Below are 21,268 nucleotides of genomic sequence, written 5' to 3'. Positions count from 1 at the left end.
GGCCAGCTGCAGGAATCCTAGAGAAAGGGCCAGCTGCAGGAATCCTAGAGAAAAGACCAGCTGCAGGAAGCCTAGAGAAAAGACCAGCTGCAGGAAGCCTAGAGAAAAAGACCAGCTGCAGGAAGCCTAGAGAAAAAGACCAGCTGCAGGAAGCCTAGAGAAAAAGACCAGCTGCAGGAAGCCTAGAGAAAAAGACCAGCTGCAGGAAGCCTAGAGAAAAAGACCAACCGCAGGAAGCCTAGAGAAAAGACCAACCGCAGGAAGCCTAGAGAAAAGACCAGCTGCAGGAAGCCTACAAGAAATTTTGCTGACTAGCCCTATCCGTTTTTGCTTGCCATTTGTGGGCACAGCCTCCATAATTCAGGTCTTTATTTAACCAAAAGCTTAACTCCGAGCACAAAAACTTTCATTTAAATATAATCTGTAATACCTTCAATGATTATAAACCCAATTTATTCACACCAAATGAAAGCAGATATTACCCTAAGTAGTTGCGACATATTCACTGTGCTGTACATAGCTTGTGCAGAGAACAGAGCTGTGGGAGGGGCCACCAAAGCCCTACCCACTATAGGCTGCCTGCAGAAAACTACAGGAGGAGGCGGAGACAAGACCAGTCATCCTGCACAAGGAGAGAGTGGTCTTTAATAAAAGGAAACTCCTGTACAGAGGCAAAGTTTCATGCTGGGTTACTGCACAGACCAGAACAATAACTGTGAAAGATGCCTGTGCCCAATAAGTCCCAGATACCCAGTGTATGTTCTGTTTTGTCTCGGAGTTCAACTCTAAATGATACCCACTCACAGCTATCCAGGGTATGTATTGCACAACAGTATGTGTTTTTGCAGTGCGTGCCCTTTTATATGCATGTGTACATAGGGGCTTTTTTTTTTTAAGACTTTCCACTGTTCATTTTATTGCTATCAAGAGGGAGCTGACAAGGTCATAAGGGTGGGCCAAGTTAACCCATCAAAACGTTGTACCTGCCGAACTCTGCCAGGTAACACAGAGGAAAGATTTGTCTGTAAATTCAGCTCTATTCACCCATCACCCAATCTCTTAGGGGCCCCATGAGTCCAAAGTAGTTCCAATTCTTTTGATTTTTATTGAATTTCTTTTTATTTCTGGATATAGACATCATCAATTAGTTTTTTGTTGTGCATCCTGCTAGATGAAGCAGAGTGAAATCCTAAGTGAAGGGAAATTCCCCTCACCATTGCATTTTTAGGGGTGTATGGATGAGCGCCTGGTACTAAAGTTCATCTCACCTGAAGGACCTTTCAAAACAAGTATAGTAAGAGCTCAACCAAGCAGGTATCACCACTGGAAGATTATCCTTTACCTCACCAAGATTAGCTCTGGTGACCACTCCGATCTTTTTCGTTTTCCATCACTCTCAGTCTGCCCGACAATTGTCACCAGGTCAAAGAGAGAGTGAATTTCCACTTTCCTTTGCATATCAAGGGCGGTTCAGACTGAGAATCCTATTTTAGGTTCCGGTCTGTACTATTGCCAGGGATTGTGTCCCGGAGCATACTTTGGCTGTTAGAGCCCATTCACACTAGCGCGACTTGTGAGGCAACTTGTGTTGCCCCAGGTAGCTTGACATAACAAAAGCAATGTGAATCAATCAGTGCCGTCTTAATTGGCACTACTGAAGTTGCTCCGACCTCAGAAAAGGGTCCTGTACTACTTTGAGGCGACCTGTGATCCGACTGTCCCATATACTTCAATGGGAGTCGCCTCCTTATCTTAATTGACACGACTCGTTATCAGACTTTCCAGGAAGAAGAAAGAGATTAGCCAGGCATTCCCCACAGACAAAGTCACATGTCTCTTCAAAGTAGTGAACAAGTCTCTAAACAAGTCTCTAAACAAGTCTCTAAACAAGTCTCTAAACAAGTCTCTAAACAAGTCTCTAAACAAGTCTCTAAACAAGTCTCTAAACAAGTCTCTAAACAAGTCTCTAAACAAGTCTCTAAACAAGTCTCTAAACAAGTCTCTAAACAAGTCTCTAAACAAGTCTCTTCAAGTCACGGGGCGACTTTCTGGTAGTGGTAGTGTGAACCAGCACTTAAGATAGCTGGCTTCCGTGGCATTTCCGGTCCGGCGTCCTGTGTTGCTATCCAGCAACGATATGTATTGGCTAGTCGAGGTGTAATACTACTACAAATATGGGACGTCCGTCCCTCCACCCGTACTCTGAAGAAGTCCCGCCCCCCCGACGTAACGCGTGCGGAGGGAAGAGGAGATTGTGTGACGTCACCTGCAGTCCATGTCGGCAGAGCTCGGCTTTGCTGGACACGCTGATATTTATCGCTGTATGTTTCCCTTATTTAAGTAAGAGGCTTTCTTTTTGCTTAATAAATGTTTTGCTGAGTTAATATCACACTATGGTATGCCTCTTGCTTTACATGGGATTATCTGAATCCGAGTGAAGGGGACATCTGTAGTTTCTGACGATCCAGTTGTTGTTTTTACACAGCCCTCAGGTGAGAGGCTAGTATCACTGGTGGAGGTTTCTGCACTGAGTGAGAGCACCTTTTATTGGACTGAGATACGGCACTGTGCACGTTCTCTCCCTGGATTTCACCTATGGACTTAACCCGTCCCTTATTTTAGGATTTTAAGATTTTACAGCGATTTCTGACACATGGACTTTTTATGAGATCCTCAAGCGATTTTATTGTATTTATTTGTTTTATATCCTTATTGATCATTTTAGCGCTGCACTGTTATTTTTCTGAATTTCCCAGCAGAGACACCAATAAAAACCCGACAGTAGAATTAACTTTTCTTCAACCCATCCAAAACAATACATTTTATTGCATGCTGGAATGCCACCTCGAGTTTCATGTAGCTTAAAACGAAAGGAAGGAAAAAAGTAGTTCTATCAATGTAAGAACTCTGGGATCCCCTAAACCAGTATAGACAATATGCCTTTGTTACTCTACACTGGTTTTTTTTTTTTTTTTTTACTTATATCAAATTCTTGGAAAATGCTACCAAAATCGTCCTCCCATGATATCAAGGGGCCATCTGACAGCATGTTTCTACAAGATCCAGGAGACTGCTCACAGTTTGTCAAGGTCTAACCTTGCCCTCCTGTTGGCAGCCATCTTGGACATGTGCAGAGTGCTGCCTCTTATAGACTCTGATGGCATCATTACTTGCCTGCTGCCTGGGCGTCACACAGTGATGCTGTACACCTGACTATATCCATCACCTGATAGGTTACAGTCCTTGTCCTTGTGTTTGTGCTCCAAGGTACATCTCTGCTAGCAGTCTTCTGTTCTCTGTGTTCCTCTGTGTATGACCTGGCTTGGCTGGCAACTCTCCTGGCTCTCGATCGGCACCGGCAGACGACCCGGCATCAAAAGACTACCCGCTTGTGAACCTGACCCCGGCTTGTTCCTGCTAACACTTCCTCACTCTGGCTGTGTGTTTATTGTTGTTTGCTCCAATAAACTGCTTTATTTTATCTGCATTCCTGGCACCCTGACAGTACATAAGGGCCATGAATCCTGACGATGCAGGCGCTCCTACACTACGTGTATGGCCAGCATTAGTTACACTAAAGCCCCGTACACACGTACCGATTGTCGGCCGTAAATATTCGGCCGACGACCGATCGGCCGATTGTAGGCTTGTTAGTATGATGCTTCCGACAGCGGACAGCGCATTTTCGGCCGAACAAAATCTGTCGTGCAGGCATTAAAATTTTTGGTGGCCAACACCAGAACGGCCGATTGTTCGCCAGTCAGTACAGATTTCGGCAGACAGACAGCCGATTAGCAAGACTGGGCATGCTCAGAAAAGAAAAAAGACAAGGAAAGTTAACCATCACATGACATCACTTCTGCAGTCGGCTGTTGTTGGCCGACAAAATTTGTGTGCAGTCTTTTGCAGTTTTCAACAGACACGACAGCCCTGGACAAAAGACGGCCGATCATTCGGCCGACGATCAGTACGTGTGTACGGGGCTTAACAGATAGAAGCTGAACTTCAGCTGACACTTTATAGGTAAATACAGTAACAGTTTTCTCCTTTTGAGATAAAAGGTTTTACATAAATAAATAAAAGCGGATCATTGTAAGCACCCCTGTCAGTGTTAAATCGTTTGCCTCAACCCTCTAACTGCTACATCTGCAGGACAGTAAGCTCTGTTAAAAACAGAATAAAAAATATATATATATATTACTGGCCAGATCACCAGGTGAAAATAAAAAGATAGTAAGCCTAAAGCTGGCCATACACTAGCCTAAAAATAGTTTGAACTCATTTCCGAAAAACGAAAAATCGGCCGTGAGAGCAGACGATCGTGCCATCACGCAATGACAATTTTGAACGATAAATCGTTCAATGGACATTTTTCGTTCAGTTTGTCACATATACCTAGTGCAAACAGTTCAGCTAAGAAACACATTAACCTTTCAATTTATCGTTCAGTTTTCCAAACTGTTCCTTTGATTTTTCGCTCTGAAAAGTTTAAAACGATTTTCTATTTGTGCCCATAAACTGGACAAAAAAAAAAAAAAAAAAAAAAAAAAAAAAAAGAACGATTGGACCAAATGACAGATTTTCAAATGATTTTTTGGCTAGTGTATGGCCAGCAGAAGGTCCCTTTCACACTTGTGCAACCTAAAAGTCGCGCAATTTTGACTGCACCTGAAGCAATGCCTGTGTTATCTTGAGGACTATGGACCTCAAAACGCATCAAAGTCGGACCAAAGTAGCGCAGGGACTACTTTGAAGTCGTTGCGACTTGCAGTCGCACAGATATGAACGGTACTCATTGGAAATCATGGAGTACGACTTGTCATGCGACTTTGCAGTCCCAAGTCGCAGAAGTGTGAAAGAGCCTAAAAAAGAAAACGAATACAGCCATCACATTTAAAAATTGGTAAGCTACAATATAATAAAATAATTGCTTTAGGGTTTAATCCCGCTTTAAGTTTACGATTCTATTTGCAGAACACTATAGGAATGAAGAAAGTCAGGAAAACATATGGCTGCCTATACTGTAAGACTCAACAGAAGGACTTCTAGGGCCTATGGTAATATTGCTGTAATACATTCTTTCATTCCCAAACAACAGATTTCCTCCATATGGCATACTGATCACCACAAGCCATGAAAAGCAGCAGCACACCAACCTTCTCCTCTGCATGTCTGGATAGGAAAATGCTTTGAATGATCGGGATGTGTGAGTTATATACAATCGAGTTGTAGGAGACTCCCAGCATGTGAGCAGGGTGGCAGATGGCGGCCCGGTACAAGCACAGACCTGCTATGGGGTGGGTGGAATGTCGACAGAGAAGCCATTGGCTCGGCTACATCCTCGGCTTCCTGTTCCAACCTGTTTCAGACACTCCAGGTGAGATGGAGGCTGCCGAGAGCTACAAACAATGCGTGGAATGTATGCAAAGCCGCAAATATTTACTGAACAAACAAGATACTTGGAGGAAGCAGATCTTCAGAAATGACTCCCACAAGAGTGTGGAACAGCACAACATACCAGTAGAAGCCCTTGGTCAAAATAGACTTTTTTTGATCACGCCTTAGACCAGGGGTCTCCAAATATTTTAAACAAAGGGCCAGTTTATTATCCTTCAGACTTTTAGGAGGGCCGGATTGTGGCCCGCAGGGGCAGTAAATGTCCCGGGCTCAGCATCAATGAGAATAAATATGGCCTCAGGTTTGGTGGTCAATAGGAGAAAGGAGTAGTGCCCCTATTAGTAGGGGGAATAGTATCCCATCATTGGTATCGGTGGAAGAATTATAAGTATATTGCCTCATATCAGTGGGAGGAATAGTGCCCCGAGGGCCAGATAAAGACTAGCAAAGGGCCACATCTGGCCCTCGGGCCGCAGTTTGGAGACCCCTGCCTTAGACCATAAACCAGCTCAATGAAAGCAAGGAATGGTTTTGGTTTCCAAAAACGTATTTTAGATTAACATGTTCCTACGTACTAGAGCAGTCTTTCTCAACCTTTTCAACACAAAGGGACCCTTGAAATACCGTTCCGAAATCCGGGAACCCCTGTTCTATATCTAGAACTCATGGTACATTAGTCTGAGAGCCGGTTCACACTGGGGCGACTTGTCAGGCGACCTGGTCGCCTGACAAGTCGCCGTGGGTCGTCTGCCATAGATTAGCACAGGACCCGTTCTAATAGGAGCGACACAAGTCGCTCCGACTTAGAAAAAGGGTCCTGTACTACTTTGGGGCGACCTGGAGCGACCTGCCTTGACTTCAATGATATGAAGACCGTGCATGCCGCTCCGAGGTCGCATTGCGCGCTGTGCACCGCGACCTCACAGGTCGCCCCGGCAAGTCGGGTCGCCTGTATGTGAACCGGCTCTGAGGGCCAGTAGGACGAATGTTCCTTAAGCCCCGTACACACGCAGCGATTATCGGCCGACCGATCGGCCGTCTTTTGTCCAGTGTTGTTGTGTTGGTTGAAATGTGCTCTAGACTGCACACAAATTTTATCGGCCAACAAAAACCAACTAAAGAAGTGATGTCATGTGCTGGTTTACTTTCCGTGTGTTTTTTCTTCTCTAAACATGCCCAGTCTTGCTCATCAGATTTTTGTCTGCCGAAATCTGTACTGACTGACGGAAAATCGGCCGTTCTGTTGAAGGCCAACAAAAATTTTATAGCCTGCACACCAGATTTTGTTCGGCCGAAAAGTCAGAGTCGGTTGTCGGAAGCATCATACTAACAAGCCGAAAATCGGCAGATCGGACGTTGGCCGAAAATTCACGGCCAACTATCGATGCGTGTGTACGAGTCGTTACACTTGTGGTTATTCAGAAGAATTACCTCCCTAGGCCTGGTTCACACCTATGCAGGTTGCAGTTTGTATATTCCAGGTGCATTTTGCATTTTTCAATACACGTTTTTGATGATTTGAAGTCTATGGAACCAAAAACCAGAAAAAAAGTAATTGATCCCTTCCATAAAATGCATAGATGTGAACGTGACCTATAGGAAACAATGTTAAATGGACTGTAGTGTGTTTCTGCAAAACTGAAAACACACTAAAAAATGCATAGGTGTGAACCAGACCTTACAGATAGCTAAAAAGATCAATGATGTCAGTGGGAACTTATCTACGAAGCAAAAATTGATCATTGCTCAAGGAACCCCTAGCAACCTCTGGAGGAACCCTAGTTGAGATATCTGTGCTAGAGAGTATTAAAGTGGAGTTCCACCCTATTTTTATACTTACCTCCATCTTCTCGCTCCGGGTCACCTGAAAAAGAAATGGATAATCGCATATTTTTTTTTTTTTTACTTACCTCGTAGCGAAGAAAATATACTTACCTTACTTCCTTCTTCCTCCTTCCTCGGCCGCGGCCCGTCGTCACTTCCTGGCTCTGCAATGATTCCTGGGAGCTGAACGTCATAGCTCCCAGGAATCATTGCGCCTGCACCGGCCCCGACGTCAGTTCCGGGTCGCGCGCGTCATCCCCTTCTAAACAGCTTCTGGGCATGCCCAGAAGCTGTGGAGGGGTGACGCGCGCGACCCGGAAGTGACGTCGGGGCCGGCGCAGAGCATCGTGGGACCACAGAAGGCGGAAGAAGACGCCGAAGAGGACGCGCTGGCTTCAAGCTGCCCACATCTGAGATGGCAGCGCTGGACAAGACGTTTGCAAGGTAAGTATTTCGTCTTGCAGGTAAGTGCAACCCGGGACAGATCAGAGGCTAGCCATTGTGGAATGCACTAGCCCTGACTGTCCCGGGGGTATTAAAAAAAAAAAAAACAAATCCTGGGTGGAACTCCGCTTTAATCCAGAAATCCTTCAATGGGGAAGACCAAAGGTCCCAAGTGCCAGGCATTATCAACTGATTGCATCAACAAAAATCATGGTGGGTACTACAGGCATGTCCCTCCCCGCCTGATCCAGGGAATAGCCGAATGCCTCTTTGGGGAATCAGGAAGGAATTTTTCCCCCTGCTGGAGCAAATTGAATCATGCTTTATTGGGGGTTTTGCTTTCCTCTGGATCAACTGTGGGTACTAGATAATGTATATGAAAGCTTTTTTTTGATGTTGGTTGAACTGCATGGACTTTTTTCAACCAGATTAATTATGTAACTAGATGTAGCTATTATTGGGATCATAACAAAATAGACATCTGCCACTCCTACGTTGCCCATACACAAGGCAAATTTTGCTTGATTTCTGGTGAACTGACCAATATGCACTTCATTGGTGACCCTTTTGGCACCCTCCTGCACAACACCCTTCAAATGAAAAAGCGAAGGAGCCAAGTGGAAAATCTTTGGTCGAACAGGGTCTGCAACCAATAAGAATTAGGTAATTTAATTTACCAGCTGGTAGCAGTGGCGGCTGGTTCTCCATGGGGGGGGGGGGGGGTGCGCAGACGGACCACACCATAACCCCCCCCCAAACCACACCAGCTCTCACACCATACCACCCCCCCCCCCCCGCCGGCTCACGCACCTGGACTGACGCGGAGGGCAGGCGGTGGCGGCTCACCCCAGCAGCGGCGGCTTTACCTGCGTCTCCTCCCTCCTCCTTGGCCAATAGCATGGCCTCTTCTTTTGGCCAATCGGGAAACGGGCTGGGAGTAGAATCAGTGTGATAATACCAACTGGGTGGGCTCAGGGCGCAGTGCTCTGCGCCCTGAGCCCACCCTTTTTTGAGGCCTATTAGAGCCTCTGGCTCTAATCACGTGCTTCAAAAAAACCCATTGAAATCCATGCCTCCGGCGCCCTGCATGTAGATTAGGGGGCCATACGAATGGATGGGGGGGGGGGGGGTGGCGCCCCTAATGCACCAGCCGCCACTGGCTGGTAGAGTTGGCTGTCAAATTACTATAGCCAAGAGGAAGAGTTGTCCATCTACATTGAATAGCATAGATGGGGCCTGTAGGCTAAACAGGGGGGGGGGGGGGGGATCTATACATGTATGGCCACTGTTTGGCTAGCCATACATGTTTACAAAAAAAAAAATCATTCAAATTACCCCATCCATACTAAATAGCATGGATGTAGGAACCTCATTTGCCAGTTTGAAATATTTAAACTGCCTAAACAAGCCCTGTAGTGCTGACAGGGCCACCCCAAATTTGAGCCACCCATGGCCAGCATTTGTTTTAGGCCTACTTTACACTTGCGGTTGGGGGGGAGCGTTAAGAACAGGCGGTTGAGTTGCATTTTTACTGCCCCTACAAGCTGCAAAAATACAGTGTATACACATAGAAAGGCAACAAAAAATATCCCTCTGTTGCATTCCCTGGACAGAACTGCCTGCCAAAAGTGATCTATTCAAGATCTTATCAAAAATGCAAAAAACCCAAATGGGACATTTTTGGCCCCTATAGACTTCAATAGGAGCACCTGAAATCGAACGCTTTTAAGCCTATATGACCCTCTCCTCCTAGTAACTAGCTTTGTATGGACTAAATAAAAAACACTGAAGCCTGAATAAACATGCTACAAAATCGGATCCTCGGATGTGAATGTTTTTGTCCTGTAAAATGACTTGTGTTAAAAACATCTGTCAAAATGACTCAGCAGAGAATGATCCCATTGTTTGTAGTCATTACCGATCTATTCTGTACATTGATTGTTATGCCATCCATGTTCCAATGTAAATAATTCCCGTATATATACAGAGGCAGATACATAGCTCAACATTGCAGAAGTTACGTCAGGTCAGGCAATATCGCCATCTTCATCCATCATGATCCCAGATTTGCCAACTCCATATGGAAACCACCAAAAATACCATTGTTTTCTCATTTATATCACTTCCTCTTTTTAAAGTTGAACCAGACTACTGAAATCACTAGCAATTATTACATAAAAGCTGTGATTACTGGCTAAGCAAATTTAATTAATTAGATCCTACTGTTAAACCGGTTGCCGACCGCCCACCGCCTTTTTACTGCGGCAGTGCGGCCCTCCCGTGCAAACCGGCGTAGACTTCCATTGGTCGCGCGCCTGCAGCTAGCGGACGAGCGCACGCCACCGTCCCCACTCGGCAGCGGGGACTCCGATGCACGGGGGAGGCAGCTCAGATTACCGCCTGACACTCGCGATCGTTCCCCCGCTGAGAGAAAAGAACAGTCAGCTATTGTAAACACAGCCGACCGTTCTTCTCCCTGGAATGATCACAGAGCTCCTGTGATCCTTCTATATAGGATCACAGGTCTCTGATCATTTCACAAGCCACGACAGAACCTTGGGGGACCCCACTTTCCACACCCACCCAATCCGAGTACTCCCCATTTATCACCACCCTCTGGACTCTCCCCTGGAGCCAGTTTTCTATCCAGGTACTCACCCTATGGTCCATACCTATGTACGTTAGTGTATCTTTTTAATATTAAAAGATGCTTTTAGAACAGTAAAGTATACTTCATTAGTGCCTACAAAGTCCCATTCTCTAGGGCAGGGGTCTCCAAATATTTTAAACAAAGGGCCAGTTTATTATCCTTCAGACTTTAGGAGGGCCGGATTGTGGCCCGCAGGGGCAGTAAATGTCCCGGGCTCAATCAATGGGAGTAAATATGGCCTCAGGTTTGGTGGTCAATAGGAGAAAGGAGCAGTGCCCCTATTAGTAGGGGGAATAGTATGCCATCATTGGTATCGGTGGAAGAATTATAAGAATAGTGCCTCATATCAGTAGGAGGAATAGTGCCCCGAGGGCCAGATAAAGACTAGCAAAGGGCCACATCTGGCCCTCGGGCTGCAGTTTGGAGACCCCTGCTCTAGGGGAATGTCTCCATGATATATACCAATATAGGGATGTGGCACATTCTATGAGATCACTCACTGATCTTTTCCTTACACCGCAGAGACATTTTCTCTGTTCAGGGATGGCCCGGTACTCTCAGTGATCCTTTGTGAGCGATTTTCATAGTGCAATTGACCTTCTAAAAAACAGCCATGGAGCCCTGAACGAGTTTACCTGCATTTTATCACATTATAGTCTATTGGCGGGTGGAAGTACACGAAGTACGCACACAAAAACACACTTCAGATGCAACTTTGACTTGAGGCAACTTTGTCGCTAAAATAAAAAAGGTTTTTAAAAAATGTGGCCTCTGCAACACAAGGTGTTTAATACCGGCCTCCCCTACCGCCGATGGCTCCTGCACTGCGGAGAAGTTGAAAGAATCTTCTGAACTCAACACTTTTAAGAGATCCGGATTCCTGGTCCTGCACAGCACACTGTGGTTCCTCCTGCCAACCCCTACATCACTAAGATCAAAAAAACACAAGGGCGCACCGGCCTAGTGCATTATCCTCTATTGAATAAAAGGTATAAAAATACTCACAAATAGAGTCTTGATAAAAGCATATGAAATGGATACAGTGCCAACCGCATCAGAACCACAAGGTGTAGCCAGTGTTGGTCCTCTTACTTTAAAAAAGTAATTAGTTACAGTTACAAATTACTTCTCCCAAAAAGTAATTGAGTTACTGACTCAGTTACCACATTTAAAAAGTGATTAGTTACTCAGCAAAGTAACTGACTTTTTTTTTTACCATTCTATAATGCAATTACATTCTATAAGATCTTTAATAGTGGTGGCGGTGTGGCACACTGTGGGGGTCTGAGTCCTGACTGTGTGAGTAACTGTATTTTGTTTTTTGGTACCTGCTGCCTGGAGTGGCTGGCTGCTGGTGGTGGTGTGGCACACTGGTGGTGGCGGCGGCGGTGTGGCATACTGGTGGTGGCGGCGGCGGTGTGGCACACTGGTGGTGGCGGCAGTGGTGTGGCACACTGGTGGTGGCGGCAGTGGCGTGGCACACTGGTGGTGGCGGCAGCGGCGTGGCACACTGGTGGTGGCGGCAGCGGCGTGGCACACTGGTGCAGGTGGGGGTGGCGGTGTGGCACACTGGTGCAGGTGGGGGTGGCGGTGTGGCACACTGGTGCAGGTGGCACACTGGTGGTGGTGGTGGTGGCGGCAGCGGCGTGGCACACTGGTGGTGGTGGGGGTCTGAGTCCTGGCTGTGACTGAGTCTGTGAGTAACCGTATTTTGTTTTTTGGTACCTGCTGTGCTGCTGCTGTCTGGCTGGCTGCTGGTGGTGGTGGTGTGGCTGGCAAAGTGGCAATGGTGGTCGGCTGGTCGCATGCTCTGCCCTCCTGGGCCTAGCGCGCTGTGTTCTGCCGCTCGCCTCTCCTCATCAAGTCTCCTCCTCCTCTCTCTCTCCACTACCGCGGGCAGCGCTGGCCGTGGTCATAGAGGAGAGGGGGAATTAAACTACTGCCATCTTGTGGCGGTATATGTAATTGCGGTAACGCAGCCGAAGTAGTGGCACCGGCGTTACAGATAGGGCACGAGTATTCAGTTAGATTACTCGTTATCCTCAAAAGTAACTGCGTTAAGTAACGCTGTTTACTTAAACGCAGTTACATCCATCACTAGGTGTAGCGTCCTCTGAAGCTAGGCTTACGCGTTTCGAGGCATCGCCTCTTCCTCAGAGCCTACATCACTACAGGATACAGTAGGGACATCGACACTAGCAGGAAGAACTGCACTGCATGGCGAGGAATCAAGAGCACAGCTCAAAGCGTTGAGATTCAGAAGATTCTTCCTGCTTCTTCCCCAATACAATAGTGATCGGTGGCATGGATTGCAAGAGAGGTGGGTATTAACCACTTGCCGACCGCCGCACGACTATCTACGTCGGCGGTCAGCCCCTCACAGGCAAAGTGACGTAGGGCTACGTCACTAGCTTGTGAGGGTCTAGGGAGCGAGCGCGCGCCCCCGGAGGCGCGCTCCCGCTCCCGAGTGGTCACGGACCCCCCCGCGCGTGTGACCGGCGGACCCGATGTCCGCCGGCCACTCTGCGATCGGCGGGGGAGAGGGAGAAAGTCAGGCAGCTTGTGTAAACAAGCTGTCTGTCATTCTCCTCGCTGTATGAGAGCTGATCACATGGATCTACTATGTAGATCCGTTGATCACTCTGCATACAGCTGAAGCCCCAGCCAATCACAGTTAGAATCACGCCCCTAGGGACACACACAGCCCCTCCCTCTCAAATAAAGTTAACCCCTTCACTACCAGTGTATTTTTACAGTAACAGTGCATATGTATAGCACTGATTACTGTAGAAATGTCACTGGTAACCCCAAAAGTGTCAAAAATGTCAGTCAAGGGTCCGATCTGTCCGCCGCAATGTCGCAGTACCGCAAAAAAAAAAAATCGCAGATCGCCGCCATTACGCGTTAAAAAAAAAAAACAACAAAAATGACAAAAATCTTTCCCTTAGTTAGTAAACGCAATAACTTTTGCGCAAACCAATCAAAATACGCTTTTTGCGATTTTTTTTACCAAACATAGGTAGCATAAAACAAATTGGCCGAAAATTTTAAAAAATTTTGATTTTTACATTTTTTTTGGGGGGAATTTCATATAAAAAAAAGGGAAAAATATTGCTATTTTTGCAAAATGGACGCTCTTTTTTTGTTTATAGCGCGTGATCAAAAAATCGCACAGGTGATCAAATAACGCCAAAAGAAAGCTCTGTTTGTGGGAAAAAAAGGACGTCAAATTTGTTTAGGTACAGCGTCGCACGACCGCGCAATTGTCCATTAAAGTCACGCAGTGCCGAATCGCAAAATACCCCCTGGTCGGAATGGGGGTAAAATCTTCCGGGGCTTAAGTGGTTAAGGCTCATTCACACATGCGTTGCTCTATGAAGAGTGAAACGCATTCAGATAGACAGTGAGACTGTATCGCCTCCTCCCTGTTTGATTTTATTTAACCTCTTGAAACCCCACACTAGAGCATCACAGGTGCATGCATTGCACACAGCTGCAGGGTGCTTTGCAGAGCAGCCCCATTCACTTGAAAGGGTTGTATTCAGTAGGCGCTATGCCCTTCGAAAGCGACAGGGGGTACAATTCCTGCTACGGCCATGAGGCAAAGCACTGCGACATGTGTACATCGGCAAGTGTTGTTGCCTCTACAGCTAAAGGGGGTAGCAGTTTGCAATGGTAAAAGTGTGGCTCAACCAGTTTTTATATTACTTATGTATAGCCTGTAGTTTTACTTTAACGGTGGATTCAGAGGTGCGTCTAAATATCCCATTCTTCTGAAGCCTGATCAGTGTTTGAATCTCGCTTCAGAGGCTACTGACAGGTGGTGAGAAAGCGATGCAATGACGTCTCACCGCTTGTCTTAATCTTATTTTGCTGACAAATGCACTGCAAGCAGAGGGTATTTGCAGCACTTCTCCATCTGATTGAATGTGCAGTGCGCGGAGGGCTTGCGGCCAGCAGATAGCGACATGTAGGGAAAGCGATGCATCCAAACCGCGGTACGCAAATAGCCTGTCTGCTGCTTAATGCAGCCTAAAGGTAACTCTACCTTCGTGGAGAAAAAAATTGCAAATAAAGAAGAAATAATATAACATATACAATTGCGACACAAATCATATTGTAATTGAATGTTATTAAAAATTACTTTTCCTTTTCAATCTGCAGCTGTTGTAATTTTCTGAAAATGCAATGCAATATGGCCGCCTGGAGGTGTTCTGTACACAGAATGTATACTGACCACACCCCAGAAACATTTCCTGCTTGTGTGATTGGCTCACCAATTTTCCCAGAAGTCTGCCTAAGGCTGGCCATACATGTTCAATTTTCTGTTAGATTTACCAAAAACCATATAATATGAGGTCAAAACTAAACACCACTATCAATTGTATCCAATTAGGATCGATTCTTCTAACACTAGGCTCACACCTGTGCGTTTATGGGGCCGCAAGAAAAAAAGTGCATTCAAAATGCAGCAGCATGGAGATTTCCCTGCAGTTCCCGCACTGCGATCTTACATGCATGGGGGGCACCATTTCACACTTCTGCGATCACAGACATTCCATATAATTTATAGCGCACTGCTCCTAAAATCACATGTGATGTCTGTGCGGTGCGAGTTCAGCCATACAGTTTGTACAGTTTGTATGGCTGAATTTGCACCGCAATCGCAGTGAGCTCGCACAGGACACTTTTTTTGGTCCGCAGCAGAATCGGATCGCATGGTGGTTCACACTAGTGCGATCCGATTTCTGTGTGAACTGTCAGATCGCACTGCGATATGCGATCTGATCTGGGGGTGTCGTTAACTTTGAATTGACACCCCCAGCGTATCGCATATGGCAGTGTGAACTGCCTGTGCTGCGGATGCGATGTGGGAACACGCTGTATATTCGCAGTGTTCTCGCATCGCATCAGTGTGAACCGGCACTTAAATTGAACGCCAGCTCCCCGTGTTTCCGTAGAGCAGTGCAGGTAAGAGAATCGCTGCGATTCCTACACGCAGGAGTGTGAACCTAGCCTTCCTGAATACAATATACACACAACAGTACTAGGATGATGGCAATACATACATACAATCTGATTGTACAATCTCCTTTAGCTCTATCATCATCAATGCAGAACAAAGGCCTGCCTGATAGGACAAAGACTAAAAGGATAGCTTAGGTTTGCACTTCTAGAGATGTATTGAAGATTGTACAATCTGATTGTAGAGTGTTTGGCCAGTTGAAAGTGTGCAGAATACATCATTTACAGACAGACAGACAGACAGACCAAACACAACAATGACAGAGAGATATCACTACAAAGCTCACCATACAGGTTACAATCTCCATATAATTTACTTAAAGCTAACCATACAATACACAATTTGATTGTACAATCTTAGTTACATAGTTAGTCAGGTTGAAAAAAGAAAAGTCCATCTGGCTCAACCAATAAAAATTAAAAAAAAAAAACGAATGAAAACCCAAACATACAATCCCATATACACAATCCTATACCCACAATTGATCCAGAAGAAGGCAAAAAACCCAGCAAAGCATGATCCAATTTTTAACAGCAGGGAAAGAAATCCTTCCTGATCCCCCGAGAGGCAATCGATATTCCCTGGATAGATCTTCTGTAGATTTACCAAATATGTAATACAAAGTCAAATGTAAAAAAAAAAAAAAACATTTAATTAGCATTAAGTCGGGAAGGCAGGCCAGCCTGTACTATATAGTTGATGGTAGATTTAGAGGAGATTTTACAACCAGATTGTATAGCCAGCTTTTGGATTACCACACACCTCACAATCTGACTGTACAATCAATGATAGATCAACCAAAACGATGTAATATCAGGAACTTCCTAATCCAGCCAATTCATTTGTATCCAATCACGCAGATCCTTCAGCCTAGTACACACTGACAATCGGATATTAGTACAGCGATTTCCCATGCTGTGTTATTGTGTTCTGAGAGTGCTGATCGGGAACCAATCAGCAGGCTTTGGTCAGTCATGCCCCTGCAGCAGAAGCAGGCCTAAAGCTGGACACACACTATACAATCATCTTTAGATTTTTCCTTACAATTTACCAAAACCATACAATATAAGGTCAAACCTAAACACTTTATATTAGTATGCAATCTGGCCGGCCCTTATACTACATAGTTGAAGGTAAATCTAAAAAGGAAATCAAACAACAAAAGTTGTATAGTGTGTATCCAGCTTGATGCCTGGCTTCTGTTGGGCCGGCTACACATTGGATGGTTTCTATTGTATCGGCCGATGCCGCCTGACATTGGACTGTGTGTACGGGGCTTAACACTCCACAGTTGTTTTTAGATGTAAAGCTCAGCACACAGGTTACAATCTGATTGTACAATCACCTTTAGATCTACCAACAACTATGCAGTGTAAGGTCTGGCCTGATTGGACACATTCTGCAGGTTCTTCTATTACATTGTTTTTGGTAAATCTGAAGTTGATTATATGGGGTGTGGTGACCATAAACGATACAATCTCCTTCTGATCTACCATTAACTATGCATTGTGAAAGCCGGTCTGACTGGATACATACTGAATCAGTTGTTTATAGTTTTGGTAACTCTAAAGCCCCGTACACACGTACTGATCGTCGGCCGAACGATCGGCCGTCTTTTGTCCAGGGCTGTCCTGTCTGTTGAAAAATGCAAAAGACTGCACACGAATTTTGTCGGCCAACAACAGCCGACTGCAGAAGTGATGTCATGTGATGGTTAACTTTCCGTGTGTTTTTTCTTTTCTGAGCATGCCCAGTCTTGCTAATCTGCTGTCTGTTGGCCGAAATCTGTACTGACTGGCGAACAATCGGCCGTTCTGGTGTCGGCATACAAAAATTTTAATGCTTGCACGACAGATTCTGTTCGGCCGAATGTGCGCTGTCGGCTGTCGGAAACATCATACTAACAAGCCTACAATCGGCCGATCGTTCGGCGGCCGAACGTTTTCGGCCGACAATCGGTACATGTGTACGGGCCTTAAGGATCCTTTCAGAGGGGCGCACCGTCTGACAGAGTCCATTCTGTTCAGCGAGGGATCGATCCACCGATCACCCACTGAGCAGGCGGATGACAGCGCTGTGTGCAGAGACGGAGCTGTCAGGTCCCCACTGTCCTCTATGGGGAGATCGGAGGAGAACGGACCGCCTGTCCATTCTCATCCGATCCGCCAGACAGATGGAAAATAGAGTTTCCATCCGTCCAGATTTCATGGACAGGATCGGATCGGATAGCAGCGGGTGTCAGCGGAGAGATCTCTGCTGACATCTTCTGCTCCATAGCGCAGCACAGAGCATCCAATCAGGTCTGCCTGAAAAACTGACAGGTGGATAGAATCGGATTGCCCGCGTGAAAGGGCCTAAGCCAGTGATGGCGAACTTTGGCACCCCAGATGTTTTGGAACTACATTTCCCATGAAGCTCATGCACTCTGCAGTGTAGTTGAGCATCATGGGAAATGTAGTTCCAAAACATCTGAGGTGCCAAGATTCCCCCATAGCTGTCACCATACACATTACAATCTGACCATACAATCAACTATAGATTTAACAGAACTATGTAACATGAGCATCTGATCTATCCAATAGGGTAGGCATTAAGCTGGCCATACATGGATCAAAATGTGACCGGTTCAGCAGGGACCAGCTATATTTTGATCCATGAATGCCCAAACAGTTGTACACATGTTGATCTATCGATCGACTTGTGTACAGCCAGCCTGTCTGCTTTTTCCCTAATGATCGGTGTATTTTGATGGCAGAGAAGGCCCCCCCCCCCCCCCCCCCTCCGTCAGAATAGCACAGCAGGGAGGATTCTCACTTCTACATTGAATGTGTGGATGGGGAATCGGTTCTTTTTTTTTTTTTTATCCTTCAGCCCATTGGCTAAAAGAAAACAATTTACAATGTATGGCCAGCCTTACAATTAGGACTTCTCATAACCCAACGAGGCATGGACTCCTCAGACCCCTGAAGTTTTGCTGTGCTATCTGGCACCAAGCCATCAGTAGCCGATCCTTTAAGTCCAGTAGGTTGTGAGATGGGGGCCTCCATGGATCAGACATGTCTTTCCAGCACAGATACTCCATGGATTGAGATCTGGAGAATTTGGAGGCCAAATCAACACCTCTAACTTGTTATGGTCCTCAAATCATTCTTGAATTTACCAGCTTCTTCCATTGCTCCGTACTCCAGTTCTGATGCCCATTGTAGGCTCTTCTTGCTGTGGACACCAGTCAGCATGGGTACCCTGATTGGTCTGCATCTACGCCAGGGCCATCTTAAGAGCATTAAAGGGCCCCGGGCAATGCAGTGCACTGGGGCCCCGCCTACACAATCACCCACGAGAACAAAAATAAAAATTATCGGTAAGGCGATATTTATTGGTACAGCAGTGCTAATGACAGCTTCCAAGTTCAGACTGGACTGCCCTGTGTGTGCCTGTTCCCGTTCCTGCAGTTGTGGGCTCCCCCTCCATGGCCCAAGTGGCCCGACAGGCGCTTGCCAACTAAGGTCGGCAGCGGAGTGCACAATGGAATCGGGACTAATGCTTGGCTGGGGCTGGGTAGGTGGGGCCCCCCGGGCAAGTGGGGCCCCGAGGCAACTGCCCAGCTAGCCCATTTCAGAAAGGTGGCCCTGATCTACGCTGCCCCATACACAACAATCTGCGATGCTCTGCGTGTTCTGACACCTTCCTATCACAACCAGCATTCAGTAACTTCCAGTAGCTCTTCTATTGGATCAGACTACACATCCCACCCTTCACTCTCCATGTGCATCAATCAGCCTTTGGGTTGCCAGTTTTCCTTCCTTGGACCACTTATGGTAGATCCAGGCCACCGCAGACAGGGAAGATCCCACAGCAGTCTCTGCCCCAGTCTCCCTATGACAACGTGTCAATCACCCTCAAATTGCCCATTTTATCTGCTCAACACATCAACTTAAGGGACAACATGTTCACTTACTGCCCAATACATCCAACCCACTTCCAAATACCATTGTAATGAGATAACCAATTGTAATCACTTGACCTGTCAGTGATCATAATGTAATGGCTGATCAGTGTATAGAAGATCGTACAATCAGATTGTAACGTGTGTGTGGAGGTCGATCGTACAATCAGATCGTATAGTCAGGTAAAGACTCCATAGAAAAGTCAGGGTCTAGCACTGGGAGGAGGATCGGCCGATGATGATCGGGTGTAATAAGCAGACAGGACTCTGATTTCCCTCTCCCTGTTCTCACCTCTCCAGCTCTCCGGTGTCCTCTCTCCGCTGGCTCTGCCCCGGCTCTGGCTCGGTCCGCAGTCCGCTCGGCTTTACAAACATCCGCAGAACAAAAGAGGAAGAACCGGCCGGAGCAGTGCGTGTTCCAGCTCAGCCTACACTCCGCCCCTCCCACTACACAGCGCACTCAGCCAGCCAGCCAACCAATGGACGCCAGCCGGGGGAGGAGCCATGTGCTATGGCAACCGAGGACGCATCATCCCCGCCCCTCCAGACAGAGGTCCCAGCTGTTGGCTGCAGTACTGAGGTGTCACCCATCACAGGGCTGACTGCAGGCAATAGCTATTGACACCAAAGTAAATATCCCCCCTTCTGTTAGGATCAGCTCATCACACTGAATTTATTTATTTATTTTTTAGGCTAAATTCAGATTTTGACATAAATTGTGCAGCACTTTCCGGAATGTCACCTTTACATCTGCATGTTCCCATACCAACTGAAGAATGTGCTTGCAGTCCCATTAACCACTATAAGACCGGAAGGATTTCCCCCCTTAATGACCAGGCCCTATTTTGCGATTCGGCACTGCGTTACTTTAATGAACAATTGCGCGGTCGTGTGACGCTGTACCCAATTAAATTTGACGTCCTTTTTTTTCCCACAAACAGAGCTTTCTTTTGGTGGTATTTGATCACCTGTGCAATTTTTAATTTTTGCGCTATAAACAAAAAAAAGAGCGACAATTTTGAAAAAAAAAAAAAAACAATATTTTTCACATTCTGATATATAACATTCTCAAAAAAATCAAAAATCAAAATGTTTTAACATTTTAGGCCAATTTGTTTTCTGCTACATATTTTTGGTAAACAAAATGGCAATAAGCGTATTTTGATTGGTTTGCGCAAACGTTATCGCGTCTACTAACTACGGGAAAGATTTATGTCATTTTTTTTTTTTTTTTTTACTAGTAATGGCGGCGATCTGCGATTTTTTGTGGGACTGCGAAATTGGGGCAGACAGATCGGACCCATAACTGACATTTTTGACACTTTTGGGGGACCAGTGACATTACTACAGTAATCAGTGCTAAAAATATGCACTGTTACTGTAATAATGGCACTGACAGGGAAGGGGTTACCATTATGTGTGATCAAGGGGTTAAATGTGAGCCTAGGGGAGTGATTGTAACTGTGGGGGGGCATAGCTTCTGCAATGACCATAGAGACATGTGATCCTATATAGAAGGATCACATGATCTCTGTGATCATTTCAGGGAGAAGGACGGTCGGCTGTTTTTACAACAGCTGACCGTGCTCAATCAGCGGGGAACGATCGAGAGTTTCGGGCGGCAATCAGAGCTGCCTGACACACACATCAGCTTCCCCACTGACAAGCAGGATGTTTCTTTGCACCAGGACTACCATCAGAAATTTTGGGGGCCCTTACAGAGTATTAGGCCTAGGCCCCACAGGCCTGACCACAAACATTCCCTAGGGCCGGCCCACTGGCTGTCTCACTGAATTCACATAGTTACATAGTTACATAGTTAGTGAGGCTGAAAAAAGACACAAGTCCATCCAGTTCAACCTATGATGTGTGTGTGTGTTTGCTTTTAACCGTACATTGAATACCCCTGTATGTTGTGGTCTTTAAGGTGTCCATCCAATAGTTTTTTGAAACTATCAATGCTCCCTGCTGATACGACTGC

At 46.1% G+C, this 21,268-nt stretch overlaps 1 protein-coding gene across 2 annotated transcripts in view; it reads right to left on the bottom strand.

The window, feature by feature from the left end:
- LOC309568416 (MOB kinase activator 2-like) overlaps positions 1–19,721 on the bottom strand; it is a 74,058-nt gene extending 54,337 nt beyond the window's left edge. For both annotated transcript variants that reach the window (XM_082274080.1, XM_082274081.1), the window contains exon 1: positions 19,580–19,721. The gene's annotated coding sequence lies outside the window, so the exon portion shown is untranslated. The remainder of the gene's footprint in view (positions 1–19,579) is intronic.
- Between the last annotated feature and the right edge of the window lie 1,547 nt (positions 19,722–21,268).

The sequence above is a fragment of the Pelophylax lessonae genome (assembly GCF_965119305.1).
Source record: "Pelophylax lessonae genome assembly, chromosome: 12".
Lineage (NCBI taxonomy): Eukaryota > Metazoa > Chordata > Amphibia > Anura > Ranidae > Pelophylax > Pelophylax lessonae.
Note: the sequence above shows the minus strand (reverse complement) of the source record. Positions and strands in the feature narration are given on the sequence as shown.